Source organism: Festucalex cinctus, chromosome 19 (genome assembly GCF_051991245.1).
Source record: "Festucalex cinctus isolate MCC-2025b chromosome 19, RoL_Fcin_1.0, whole genome shotgun sequence".
Lineage (NCBI taxonomy): Eukaryota > Metazoa > Chordata > Actinopteri > Syngnathiformes > Syngnathidae > Festucalex > Festucalex cinctus.
This window is the reverse complement of record NC_135429.1, coordinates 17,472,151-17,485,139: the sequence shown is the minus strand read 5'-3', so window position 1 is coordinate 17,485,139 and position 12,989 is coordinate 17,472,151. Positions and strand designations below refer to the sequence as shown.

General features: G+C 41.5%; 1 long non-coding RNA gene across 1 annotated transcript; it reads right to left on the bottom strand.

Moving 5' to 3' along the window:
• Positions 1–202: 202 nt before the first annotated feature.
• Positions 203–9,853, bottom strand: LOC144007803 (uncharacterized). Its single transcript, XR_013280362.1, has 3 exons — positions 9,542–9,853; positions 450–693; positions 203–349 (listed from the first exon to the last, which is right to left on the bottom strand). It is a non-coding gene; the product is annotated as an uncharacterized LOC144007803 (long non-coding RNA).
• Between the last annotated feature and the right edge of the window lie 3,136 nt (positions 9,854–12,989).

Here is a 12,989-nt window from a genome sequence, read left to right as displayed (position 1 = left end):
TGTGTGTGTGTGCTGACATTGCCCCCCATTAACATTGCAACATTCCTCAAACTCTCACACACTCTCACACAGTATGATCTGTAACACCACTTTTCGCCTACTCTATGATGTTATTGGGGCAAAATTAAGGAAGGCTTGTCCATTGATTGTGTGAACAGACTGCAGTAAAAATGAAGTCACTTCAATGTTTGCTGGTTTTATTAAGTTTGACATGCTCCTTGACTGCACAAGTACATGTTATGGAGTGAGGGCATGTTCCCACCAACGATGATATCATATTCTTCAAAGGCTTGCTGAGGAAAGTGAGGGAGGAGTCACTCCATGGCTTCAGACACCTGGTCAGCAGGTCCTGTGTAAAACAAGTGGTGCTTGTACATGTGACCATTCCGTATTGCTTCACACAAAAAGTTAATGTAGTGTGCAATGCCGTCCATATGTAAATGACATACCAAGACGTCGGCTGACTTCAGTTTGTTGCAGCTCAGATATGGTAGGTGGAGATACTGGTGGTACAACACCGAAGCCTTCTGGGGTCCTGCATTCAAGTGTCCTCATTCGGGGCATTCCAATTTGGCTGCTGACTCTCCCCTTGATATTTTTTTTTCTTGCAGGTCGGTGATGTATTTAAACGGTGCATGAATGCTTGTATACATCAGAATATGGTTCTGGAAGCCCTCAAGTTTGGCTGTTGATCTAGTGTGACACAAACAAAAACAAAATTATAAAATAAAATAGAATAATTGATGATACTACTATATGTCACCAACTTTCCAACAAAGCCCCCAAAATAGAGGTAAGATCTTTAGTTTTTGGGCCCAAAACATTGTATTAGCTAGATAAAAGTAACTTGACTGCATACTGCATAGAATATGCAAAGGCTGCTTACTTGTCGAATTTCCGTGGAAAACGTGGCAGCCTGTAAATTCTTGTGCACCCAATTACACAATGGACCAGTACACACTTGAGTGAGAGAGTTCAGACTCTAGCAGTGCTTACGGTACAGCCAGCATTTAAGTCCAGAAAGTTATTCCCTGCCGAAAATTAATTTCGAGAACACTATTTTCACCAACCACAACGAAAATAATTTTCTTTTCTTTTCTATTTTTTTTTTTTTTTTTTTTTTTCTAGAGCTCAGAATTGTTCATTCGGTAGTCTTACCGATTCAACGTCTTGTCATCATTGCTCTTTGTTTTTTTGTTTTTTGTGTGTGTGTATGTGTGCGTGCGTTTGCGTGTGTGCGTTTGCGTGCGTTTGCGTGCGTGCGCGTGCGTGCGTGCGTGTGCGTGCGTGCAAATACGTATAAATTTATACTCATTCATTCACCTAAAACCTTATAAATATCCCATTACCCTTCGCCTTAACCAGGTACTTCAGAATCTTGCCAGAGTCGTGAGGTTTAAATGGTCAGGAGACCAGAGAAAAGGTCAGAAAAAAAAAGAAATAAAGAGAAAAGAAAGGTAAATCAAAGTGAAATCCAGCACACTTCACACACTCCAAACACTTCCTGCCTTCCCCATGATTACAAAATCAAAGTCTTACGCCAACCCCGGAAGCCTCTAAATTCCAGCAAATTTAGCGAGATCTCAAGAGACCAGAGGAAAAACTAAAGAGAGGAAGGAGGGAAGGATCGATAAGGCAGAGTGAGATCCATAGAAGCCAGTACATCCAATCCATCAAAGTGAAGTCCAGCACCAACAAGACCCCTCCTGCGTGGTTACAAAACCAGAGTCTTATGCCAACCCCAGAAACCTCATACTTCTAATAAATTAAGATCTCAAGTGACCAGAGGAAAAACTAAAGAGAGGAAGGAGGGAAGGATAGATAAAGCAAAGTGAGAACCATAGACACCAGCACCAACTGATTCAAGGGGCTGTGGGAGGGAGAGGGTACTTCTGTTGAGTTTCAGTAGATGCTGGTGCGACGGATCTGGCATGCATAAGGACCACCACCAAAGAAAGAAGCCGTCAACCGCGGTCCAGCAAAGCGAGCACTCCCCCCCCCCCCCGGAATCCCCAGGCCGCGGCAGCACCAAGGCCACCCCCAAGCCACCCGAGCGGACACCGGTCGGCGAGCCGACCCAGACACCCGGAACACCCCCGCCCCAGCCCCGGCCCACACCCCCGAGCCCAAGGCCGCAGAACGAGGCCCAGCGGGCCCCCACAGCGCCCCACCGGTCCCCAGCCCCCATCCCCCCGCGACCCCCCCGCACCCCACCCAAACCCGCCATCCACCACGACCCAGGCCCCACCACCCCCGACCCCCAAACCCCCGAACACACCCCGACCCCCAGCACCCAACCCCCCACCCACCCATACCTCCACCCCCCCCCAAACAAGCCGCCCCCCCCCCCCCGACGGCCGCCACCCCCCCCGCGAACCCGGCCCCCCGCGAGAACCCCCCACCCCCCCCCCCCGGAAACCGGCACCGGGCAGCAGCGCAGAGAGGGAAGATGTGCCCACCCCACCTCCAGCCGCGCGAGATTTGCACAGCGGCGGGAGGGGGGAAGCAGAGGAGGAAGCACCAGGGGGGAAGGCGGAACACCAGAACACCGAGCCCGGTGGGGAGAGGCCCCGGTCGTCACACCAGAGTACTAGTGACACCTAACCCTGTTACTGAGTCCGCCAGCTCGCCGACTGGCGAGCTCTACCCTTACACCGTGAATGTGGCCCCACCCAGTGTATATACAAGTGTGTGCGTGTGGTGCATTAAAATTGGGAGCAGGTGAGTCGGAGCAGAGGGAAAAAATTTCCCCTACTCCGACACACCCGTATCCCCCCCAAAAAAATGAATATGTATATGTGTGGTGCATTAAAAAAGGGAATAGAGGGACAAAGTGGTGGGGCAGGGACACAAATGGGGGGGACCACAGCGCTGCCAGGCACTGCAGTCCATCCCCTCTGATCCCCCCCCCGCCCCAACTCACCCCTCCCCTTGGACGTGAGGTGCATTAAAATTGGAGGGGAGTTGAAGGGTGAAGACGGTGTTTCCACCCTTCCCCACCCCACCAAGAAATGTGTTGTGTGCCCTATGTGTATATTTACAAAGTGTATAGTGCAAGCTAGTGAAGTGAGTAAGAGGAGCGACCAGCGGGGCCTCACCCAACCCGGCGGGTGTAGGTGGCACGCCCGCCCCCCAGCACCCCCACCCCCACCCGCCCCCCACCTCATCCACCCGGCACCACAATGGGCGGACAGCCAGCGCAGCAGGGCTACCGGACAGCCCACCGGCCACCGGAGCCCGCCCGGGGCGCCAGGAGTTATACCGGAGTGGGGCAGGCCCCAAACCCTCGCCCGGCCCCCGGAGCCCGACGCCCGGGCCGGGGAGGGAGCCCCAGGCCCAGGGAGAGGGAGGGGGAGGGGCCGCAGGGCAGACAGGGAAGGGGGGGGGGGGGGGGGGGGAGCGGGGAGAAGACGACAAGAAGGCGAAAGGGCGGCTGCAGGGCAGGAGGAGGGGGGGCGACAAGGGAAAAGGGACCGGGAGGCAGAGGAGGATGGGCGGGAGGAGGCGAGGAGGGAGAGGCGACGGGGGGGAGGAAGGGGGAGGGGAGAGGGAACCTCGGGGCACACCGGAGGCCCACCCACCCCGAACCGCGCCGCCGGGCACGGAGCAGCGGACCGCGCCGGGACGGCACCGCCCCGGGCACCAGGGGAAGCACCCCAACACCGCACCCCACAGGGGGCCCAGGGAGCGGCCAAGACGCAACCGCCACCGAGCAGACAACGGGGGGGGGGCAGAACCACCCCCGCCCGACCACAGGGGACGGCGTCAAGAAAATTGACTAATTAGCATGCAGTAACACCAAGTGTTGATGCTTAGTGCCCACTAGAAATAGATCTTAAGGAGTTATTGAGTATAGTGTCGTATAGTGTGGTATGCTCGAGCCCACTAGCAGCAACTAGGTTCCTGACTATATAAAAATAAAAACAATCAGATACAAAATACCAAATACAGAAGCAGCGAAAACAGAAGTTGTAACGATGTGGTGGCTCTCGTTAACAGGCAGAATCTTGGCAGGATTAAGTTGCCAAATTGAGATTAAAATATTCTAAGTACATAGACCATATTTGTTTAAATCTTGATACTTGATTTTTATTTAAGGCAGAGATTTTTTCCATTGAGATATAATTTATTAGTAAGTTTAACCAGTGGTCGATATTTAGAGATTGTTTATTTTTCCAATTGACAAGGATTATTTTTTTAGCAATAGTAAGGGCTATAAATATAGATTGAGATTGTTTACATGGTAGCTCAGTTATTGTTAAGTCACCTAGTAAACACAATCTTGGAGATAAAGGAAGCCTACAGTTTAATATATCAGCGAGCTTTTCCAAGATTTTAGTCCAGAAATGCAGCACTGGAGTACATGACCATAAAGCATGAAGATAAGTATCGGCAGTGTTTTGTGAGCACTGGAGACAAATGTCGGAGTCAGAGAGTCCCATTTTTTTCATCATATATTGTGTAATATATGTTCTATGAAGTATCTTATATTGGATAAGTTGCAAATTTGTCTGTTTGGTCATTTTAAATACATTTTCACAGATTTGGGTCCAAAAGTCTGGTTCCGGAAGTCTTTTTCCCATTTTAAAGTCGGTAAATACGTTTTATTTGTGTATAAAAATAACTTATATATTTTTGATATTTTCTTTATTGTTGTTGGAGAAAGCTTTATAATATCTTTAGCTAAGACAGGCAGTTGGAGCGTATCCTGAAGTGTTGGGATTTGTTTCTTAACCATATTTTTAACTTGCAGATAATGTAAGAAATTTCCCTTTTTTATTTCATATTTCTGGACCAAGTTTGTATACGATATAAACTTATTATCTGAGAAAAGATGATGAAGGTGTGTAATTCCTTTCTGCTCCCATAGGCTTAAATGGAACGACTGATTATTAAGTTGAAAGTCGGGGTTATGCCAAATGGGAGAGAGCCCACAGGGCGCCAATTGGGAGTTTGTAATTTCTAATGCCTTCCACCAGGCAGTCAGGGTGGCGGCTATCATTGGGTTTTTAAAACAATTATGTCGTCTTATTGATTTTGTAATAAAGAGTAAATCTGACAGTCTAAGATTATTACAATCCTTCTGCTCCAATTCCAACCAACAGTTAGTATCTCTGTTGGGTTGTGTCCATAGCACAAGATATTGTAGTTGATTAGCTAAATAATAGTACATAAAGTTTGGTGCCTCTAAACCTCCTTTAGATTTACTTTCCTGAAGAGTAGATAGACTAATTTTGGCTTTTTTTTTATTCCAATAGAATTTTATGATAGCAGAGTCCAGCGATTGGAACCAGTTAGACGTAGGTTTAAATGGAATCATTGAAAATAAATAATTAATCTTTGGTAAAACTTTCATTTTTATAGTAGCTATCCGTCCTATTAAAGAGATCGGAAGATTATTCCAGCGCTCCAGGTCACTACGGATACTATCCAATAATGGTGAAAAATTTAAAGAAGTTAATTCAGTTAACTTAGGTGAAATTTTAACACCTAAGTATTTTAAATTACCTGTAGGAAAGGAGTAGTGTGGATCCTGACTTGTAGGATTCCATGAATTTTCTGTAATAGGTAATAATGTTGATTTTGTCCAGTTAATAGAGTAATCTGATAAGTGAGAGAATTTAGTTATTAATTTAAATGCTTCCCCTAGCGAGATAGCAGGTTCTTCTAAATAGAGTAATATATCATCGGCATATAGATTAATTTTATGTTCTATTGTCCCGGAGTGGATTCCTTGGATCCGTCTATCCTGACGTATAGCTAATGCAAGCGGCTCAATAAATATAGCAAATAATAAAGGAGACATTGGGCACCCTTGTCTTGTTCCCCTTTGTAAAGTAAAACTCTGTGATGTAATCCCATTAGTAGTAACTGTAGCTTTAGGAGAATCATATAATGTTGAGACCCATTGAATGAATGACTCCCCGAAGCCGAATTTATTTAAGACAGCAAAGAGGAAGGACCAGTTAACTTTATCGAATGCTTTTTCTGCATCCAGCGAAATAACAACTGCCTTTTTATCATACCGCTGTGACATACTAATCAAGTTAAAGAGTCTCCTAATATTATTAGTAGAATGACGACCTTTAATAAAACCTGTTTGATCACTATGAATAATTGTCGAGATTACCGTCTCTAATCGAGATGCCAAGGCCTTAGCGATAATTTTAATATCGGTATTAATTAGTGATATCGGTCGGTAACTTGACGGGAGGGTAGGGTCTTTTTCTGGCTTTAATAAAAGTTTAATTGCTGCTATATTCATATCCTGACGTATATCACCTTTACTTTTAATTTCAGTTACTACTCTTAGAAATAATGGAGCAAACATTAACCAGAAATGTTTAAAAAATATAGCCGGAAAGCCGTCTGGACCAGGTGCTCTGCCATTAGGCATACTGTCTAAAGCACGATACAACTCATCTATAGTAAGCGGGGTATCGAGAATATCTTTATGTTCAATAGATAACTGAGGTATATTTAAGCTGTTTAGGAATTCCTCAATATATTCAGGGTTAGGTCTATTAATTTCTGTGTATAGATTTCGATAATAGTTATAAAAAAATATGGTTAATTTCTTCTGGTGATTGTGTGCATTCACCATTTATATCTTTAATAGCCGTTATAAGAGATTTTTCCCGATTCCGTTGAAGTTGATTTGCCAGGAATTTACCTGATTTATTATTATGTTCAAAATTATTATATCTCAACTGTTGTATTATAAACTCTGTCTTTTTAGATAACATGTTATCTAACTGTATTTTTATATTCTGTAGTTCTATCCATATTTGATTATTTGGGTTTAATACATATTCATCCGTTAGTTGTTTAATTTTATCTTCCAGGTATTTTTCTAATTTTTGATCCTGTTTCTTTTTATAAGTTGAATATGATATAATTTTCCCTCTAATTACCGCTTTCCCTGCTTCCCAGAGAAGAGATGGAGATATATTTGGAGAGTCATTTATTTCCAAAAAATCTGCCCACTCCCTTCTAATAATTTTATCAAACTCTACGTCTTTCAGTAATGAGATGTTAAAACGCCATATCGGGGGAGGTTTAAAGGTAGAGTCAATTTGTAGAGTGAGGGAGACTGGTGCATGATCACTTATGTATTTTTATAGCAGTTTTATCAACAATAGAATTATTTGTAAGGAAAAAATCAATTCTTGAGAATGATCGGTGCACAGCAGAGAAGAAAGTAAATTCCTTCTTAGTTGGGTTTTGAAGTCTCCAGCCATCGCTGAGGCCAAGATCCTCCATATATTCATCTATTACTTTAGCGGATCGTAATCGCCTTGTATATATCGTATTATTAGAACGATCTATTAACGGGTTCAAGACCGTGTTAAAATCACCTCCAATAATAATAGTAGAATTTGTTGCTAAATCGAGTAACCGAGAGAAAAATTCATGGAAAAAATCAGGGTCATCATTATTTGGGGCATATAAATTACCAATTGTATATACTTTATTAAATATAGTTACCTGGATAATAATATATCGGCCCTCTAAATCTGTTACTATATTATTTAGAGTAAAGAATAAATTCTTATGTATAAGTATAGAGACACCTCTTTGTCTACTATTATAGGAGGCAGAGTAAACTTGACTAAAATTTTTATCTATAAATAATTTTTCTTCTGATTTTTGTAAGTGGGTTTCTTGTAGGAGACAAATATCTGCCTTAAATTTTGAGAGACGGTCTAAAATTTTTATTCTTTTTGCCTGGGAGCGAGCGCCACACACATTCCAGGAGACCAGAACTAATTTCTGCATACAAGCAATATAGACTCAGTCTTATGTATACATCTATATAAGCTGCTTATTAATATTAACATATTGTAGGATAGCAAAAGAGTAATTAGGCAATTTATATAATTTATATAAAGAGAGAGATAGCAAGTAGATAAGTATAATAGTGAAGAAACGTGGGGGGAAGTGAGTGTGAAGGAAATCTGTGGGGGATTCAACATAACAATACACCAGTAAATGGTGACCTAAGCGAGATTATTATTATTATTATTATTATTATTTTTTTTTTAAGAATATATTTTTATATTATTATTATTATTATTATTATTATTATTATTATTATTACTATATAGCCTATGCATAATATAAATTCATATTCTATTTCGTAACCCATTATCCATACATATACATACATATACATATATATACATATACATACACATACATATACATATACATACGTCAAATAATCACACAATGCTCGGCTCTACCAATTGTCAGTTAGAACAGCCAAGGGGTCGAGGTTGGGTTTCGGAATAGCTGGCCGTCGATATATAATTTATCAACGACCATCGAAGTCCGTTTACCCTCCTGTCTATTTTGTTTCATTATAGGAAACAGTACTTTTCGCCGCTCGTTTATCTCTCTTGGGAATTGATCATTCATCCCGAAAGATGTCCCTTTGAGCTCCCGTCCTTTACTTTTTACCAATTCTTTATGTTTAAAATGTTCGAACTTAGCAATAATAGGACGGGGCTTATTGCCCTTACGAGCTCCGAGCCGGTGTACACGGTGAAAAGAGATATTATTTACCGTCTCCTGTGGGATCTTTAGCGATGATGTCATGAATTTTTTTATCTCACTCTCTGGATTATCTGGAGAATTTTCGGATATACCTGAGAATATTAGATTTTCCCGCATACTACGGGATTGAACATCTAAGACCGTTTCCTTTAGCATTTTATTTTCCTTTTTAATCGTCTCCAACTCGGCTGTGACAGCGACGAGAGAGGAGCGTAGCTCGGAGTTATCGCGTTGGAGATCGCTTACCTGTTGGCTAACGAATTCCAAACTTGCCTTTAATTCTTTGACGTCCTCGCGGATAAGACAGAGGACGTCAAGTTTTTTATTTATGGAATCCAGCATACTCACCGATACGTCGGCGGTTGCTAAATCGTCCGTGTCTGTTGACGAGTCATTTTTCCTTTTTTTTTTCGAAGGATTATCCCGACTAGCCGCCAGATCATCCATCGCGCAGCTATAAAAATAATCGTCAATAAAACGTTCGAGGTCGTCCACACTGGATAATATTTCCGATCTTTCTTAGAAAAGAAAAAAATCGAATTTATCTAATCATTAAATTCGGGTTTAATTAGAAATATAAAGCTAATTCTATTTTAGCAGCAGAGCGCCGCCATGTTAGATTTTCCCAGTCTCGCTACCGGTCACGCGATAGTCACAGCATCTCGCGATGGGAAAACTCCTCCACTAATACAGTATGCTTTAGATTCTCCATTGAAGTTATGGGCAAATATACCTCCGAAATCACAGTTACATTACATTACACAATAACTTGCGCATTTACTCTAAATATAACGTGCCAGCGGGAATCTTTTTTTTTCTTTTCAAAGCAAGTAGCTACATAACGAAATCGTTCGAGTGGTGCGGAGTTGCTAATCAACAGCTACAGTGATCGTAAAACAAAGGTACGAACATCGTATTAATTAGGTGGTGTATACTTTTTCTCTCGCTCTCAAAACGAAAACACAAATGTACTCTTATTTACCGGTCAAGTAGAAAGCAGTCGAAGGCACCGGCACGTCCCAAACCTAGTCTGTTCCTCATGTCTCTCCATCTGGCAAATGCGGCTACAATATAAACTCTTGTTTTGTCGCGCTGAAATAAAATAAATTCCCAAAGTAAGTGTGATGCTTGATAATGCTCTCTTCGGGGACCGGAAACTCTTCTTCTTCGTGGACATGCGGTCGCCATACAAACCGGAAGTGCGTTCCAAAAACGCGTTAAGAAATGGAGCGCTGAAATTTGTCTTTGACGGCACCCGTAGCAGAAAGATGGCGGCGAAACATGGCGGACACTAGAAGCCGCGGCCCGGACATGTAAGATAATTTGCAATTTCTAGACTAACCGTTATATTTAAAAAAAAGTACGTTTATGCGATACAACATATCTTTTTACATACTACTAACACAAACTTTTTTTTTTTTTTCGAATGATTTATTGTTTCACCACTAGATGCCACTTTATAATACTGAGTGTACCTTTAAGTTAAAAAATAAATCAATAAATAAAATTGATTCTCTAAAAATTGAAAACCGGTTGGTTAATTATTTCATGCAAATGTGTTTTTTTGTCTTCTGTATTTATAATTGTTCTTTGACCAAGAAAGTATATAGGCCTATAGGTATATTTTTATTTCTATCCAAATATACGATTATTCACTAGAATTTTCAGTAGGATTTCCGAATACCAAACTATTCGATAGCTGCAGCACTAATAATACTAATTTTGAGTTGTGGCACGCCCACACGAGTTCTTTTACCACACACCCGTGTCAAAACTAGCTTACTGCACACGCTGCACCCCAACTTCAAATTTTTTCTAGCATAATAATAATAATAAGAATAATAATAATATATATTATACATTTTGTTGGGTCCAAAAGCAACTTACATAATTATAGTTTCATATGATTGTATTTGTCTTATTTTCAAATGTTTAAATATTTTCTTGATTTGAACAAATTATAATTGTTTTGAATAATCTTGATTTCAATTATTACCAAAATAATTGTGATGATTATTTTTTTCCATAATAGAGCAGCCCTAGTGTGATGTAAATATGTGTATCTTGTGCTCATCTTTCCCTTTAATTTTCTATTTCAGGCAGGATATACTGAAACGAAGATTGAGGTGTGATTTCCCCCAGCTGGTTTTTCACACCCCTTTCCAGCAACACCTCTGAAATGGTTTTTGTAGAGACATTATCAACAACTGACAAACTTTTAGACAGGATACCTCACTCATCAGATACATCAACTACTGAGTCTACTGACATAAGCCAAGAAAGTGACACTAACACATAGCTGGTACAACATCAGGTTGGAAAATTACAGGGCATACGAGGACACTTTACAGTGCAGGGCTGTAAAATCTATGTAAAATCTGCCATTTTGTTTGTTTCATTATCAAGATGTTAACTCTCCATTTTAACACTTTTCAAGCAAAAATAAAAATGTCTGTATTCCATTTTCCACAAAAAAATGCCCAAAACAAAGCTGTTCCATTGAAGTTCCATGGTTTTATTGTGAATGCACATTTGATTTTTATTTGATTTTTTTTTTATTAATATTTTGTGTGTCGGGCATAAATAACATGCTGTGATGACATAATCTGATACTTTAATAAATATTCTATATGTTATAATAATCTGGGCTCTGAATGCATCTATTTCCATCTAGTCCATTTTGCCTTGTTCCAGGTTTGTGGTGCATGGTAGTATTTTTGGCCAATGTATGCTGCTTCTTGTGTACCTTTCATGACGTAGTAGGTTGTAAATTGTTTTCATATATGAAACATAAACATTGCTAAATGTAGCATTCGTGTGCTGGTGTCACTTCCAGTTGAAGTGTTTTTTTTGTTTTTTTTTGGCACAAATTTAATGATCTAAATTCACATGATTGCACCAAACCACCAATACTTGTTTCTGATGTTAGGTACATGTATTTATAACATCTGGGAATGATATTCTGTTGCCAAATTTAATGTAAGATGTTTTAAAACCAAAAACTGCAGCACAAAATTTTCGTTTTTTATTTACCTATATATGCATTTCTGGCTTGTGACAAAATTGGGGCAGGAAAACATTGGGTGAACTTTTAACCCAAAGTTCAGAAGGGTATTATCTATCAAAAAATGCATTGAACAAGTAGTGCCCAGACAGTGGAGCGAAACTCATTTTCTAGGCACTTTTTGGGGGTTCACCCCACGGCCTACAAAAGTCTAACACTGTCATGGTTCTGTTCTCTGCCCTGTTGTGCTCTTGTTTTTTCAGTGCCTGAAACGAGCCCAATTGTATCTGATTGCAGACCGCAGAACGGAACACTACGCCCCCAAGCACGGAACACTCCTCCCCCAGCGGAACACTACGCCCCCGCAGGCTACGGGTAGTCTTAGAGGACAAAAGTCGGAACAATACGCCCCCCAAACTCGTCACGAGGGGGGCGTTCCCCAGCCCCGCACCTGCATCGCTTTAGTAATCAAGACTATAAGAGGACTCCGAGCAGCCACTGCCAGCTGTCGGATTATTATTTGCTCACCCCTGTGTCCAAGTGTTCTCCTGTTGGTAAAGTTATTGAATCTGTTTTGGTCCTCGGTTAATTTTGTATTCACGTGTGTGTATCCGCGTCGCCTTTTGTTGTTCATTCCGTCTTTGCTTCCGTGTCTCATTTCGTATAGTCCTTGCCGGGTGCAAGTGTTTTGTGTTTTCTATTCTGTCCTTGCCGTTTGCAAGTGTTTTTGTTAGATTCATGCTCCTTGCCGTTTGCAAGTGTTTTGTGTTAGATTCGTGCTCCTTGCCTTTTGCAAGTGTTTTGTGTTACATTCGTGCTCCTTGCCTTTTGCAAGTGTTTTGTGTTAGATTCGTGCTCCTTGCCTTTTGCAAGTGTTTTGTGTTAGATTCGTGCTCCTTGCCTTTTGCAAGTGTTTTGTGTTACATTCGTGCTCCTTGCCTTTTGCAAGTGTTTTGTGTTACATTCGTGCTCCTTGCCTTTTGCAAGTGTTTTGTGTTAGATTCGTGCTCCTTGCCTTTTGCAAGTGTTTTGTGTTAGATTCGTGCTCCTTGCCTTTTGCAAGTGTTTTGTGTTAGATTCGTGCTCCTTGCCTTTTGCAAGTGTTTTGTGTTAGATTCGTGCTCCTTGCCTTTTGCAAGTGTTTTGTGTTAGATTCGTGCTCCTTGCCTTTTGCAAGTGTTTTGTGTTAGATTCGTGCTCCTTGCCTTTTGCAAGTGTTTTGTGTTACATTCGTGCTCCTTGCCTTTTGCAAGTGTTTTGTTACATTCGTGCTCCTTGCCTTTTGCAAGTGTTTTGTTACATTCGTGCTCCTTGCCTTTTGCAAGTGTTTTGTGTTACATTCGTGCTCCTTGCCTTTTGCAAGTGTTTTGTTACATTCGTGCTCCTTGCCTTTTGCAAGTGTTTTGTTACATTCGTGCTCCTTGCC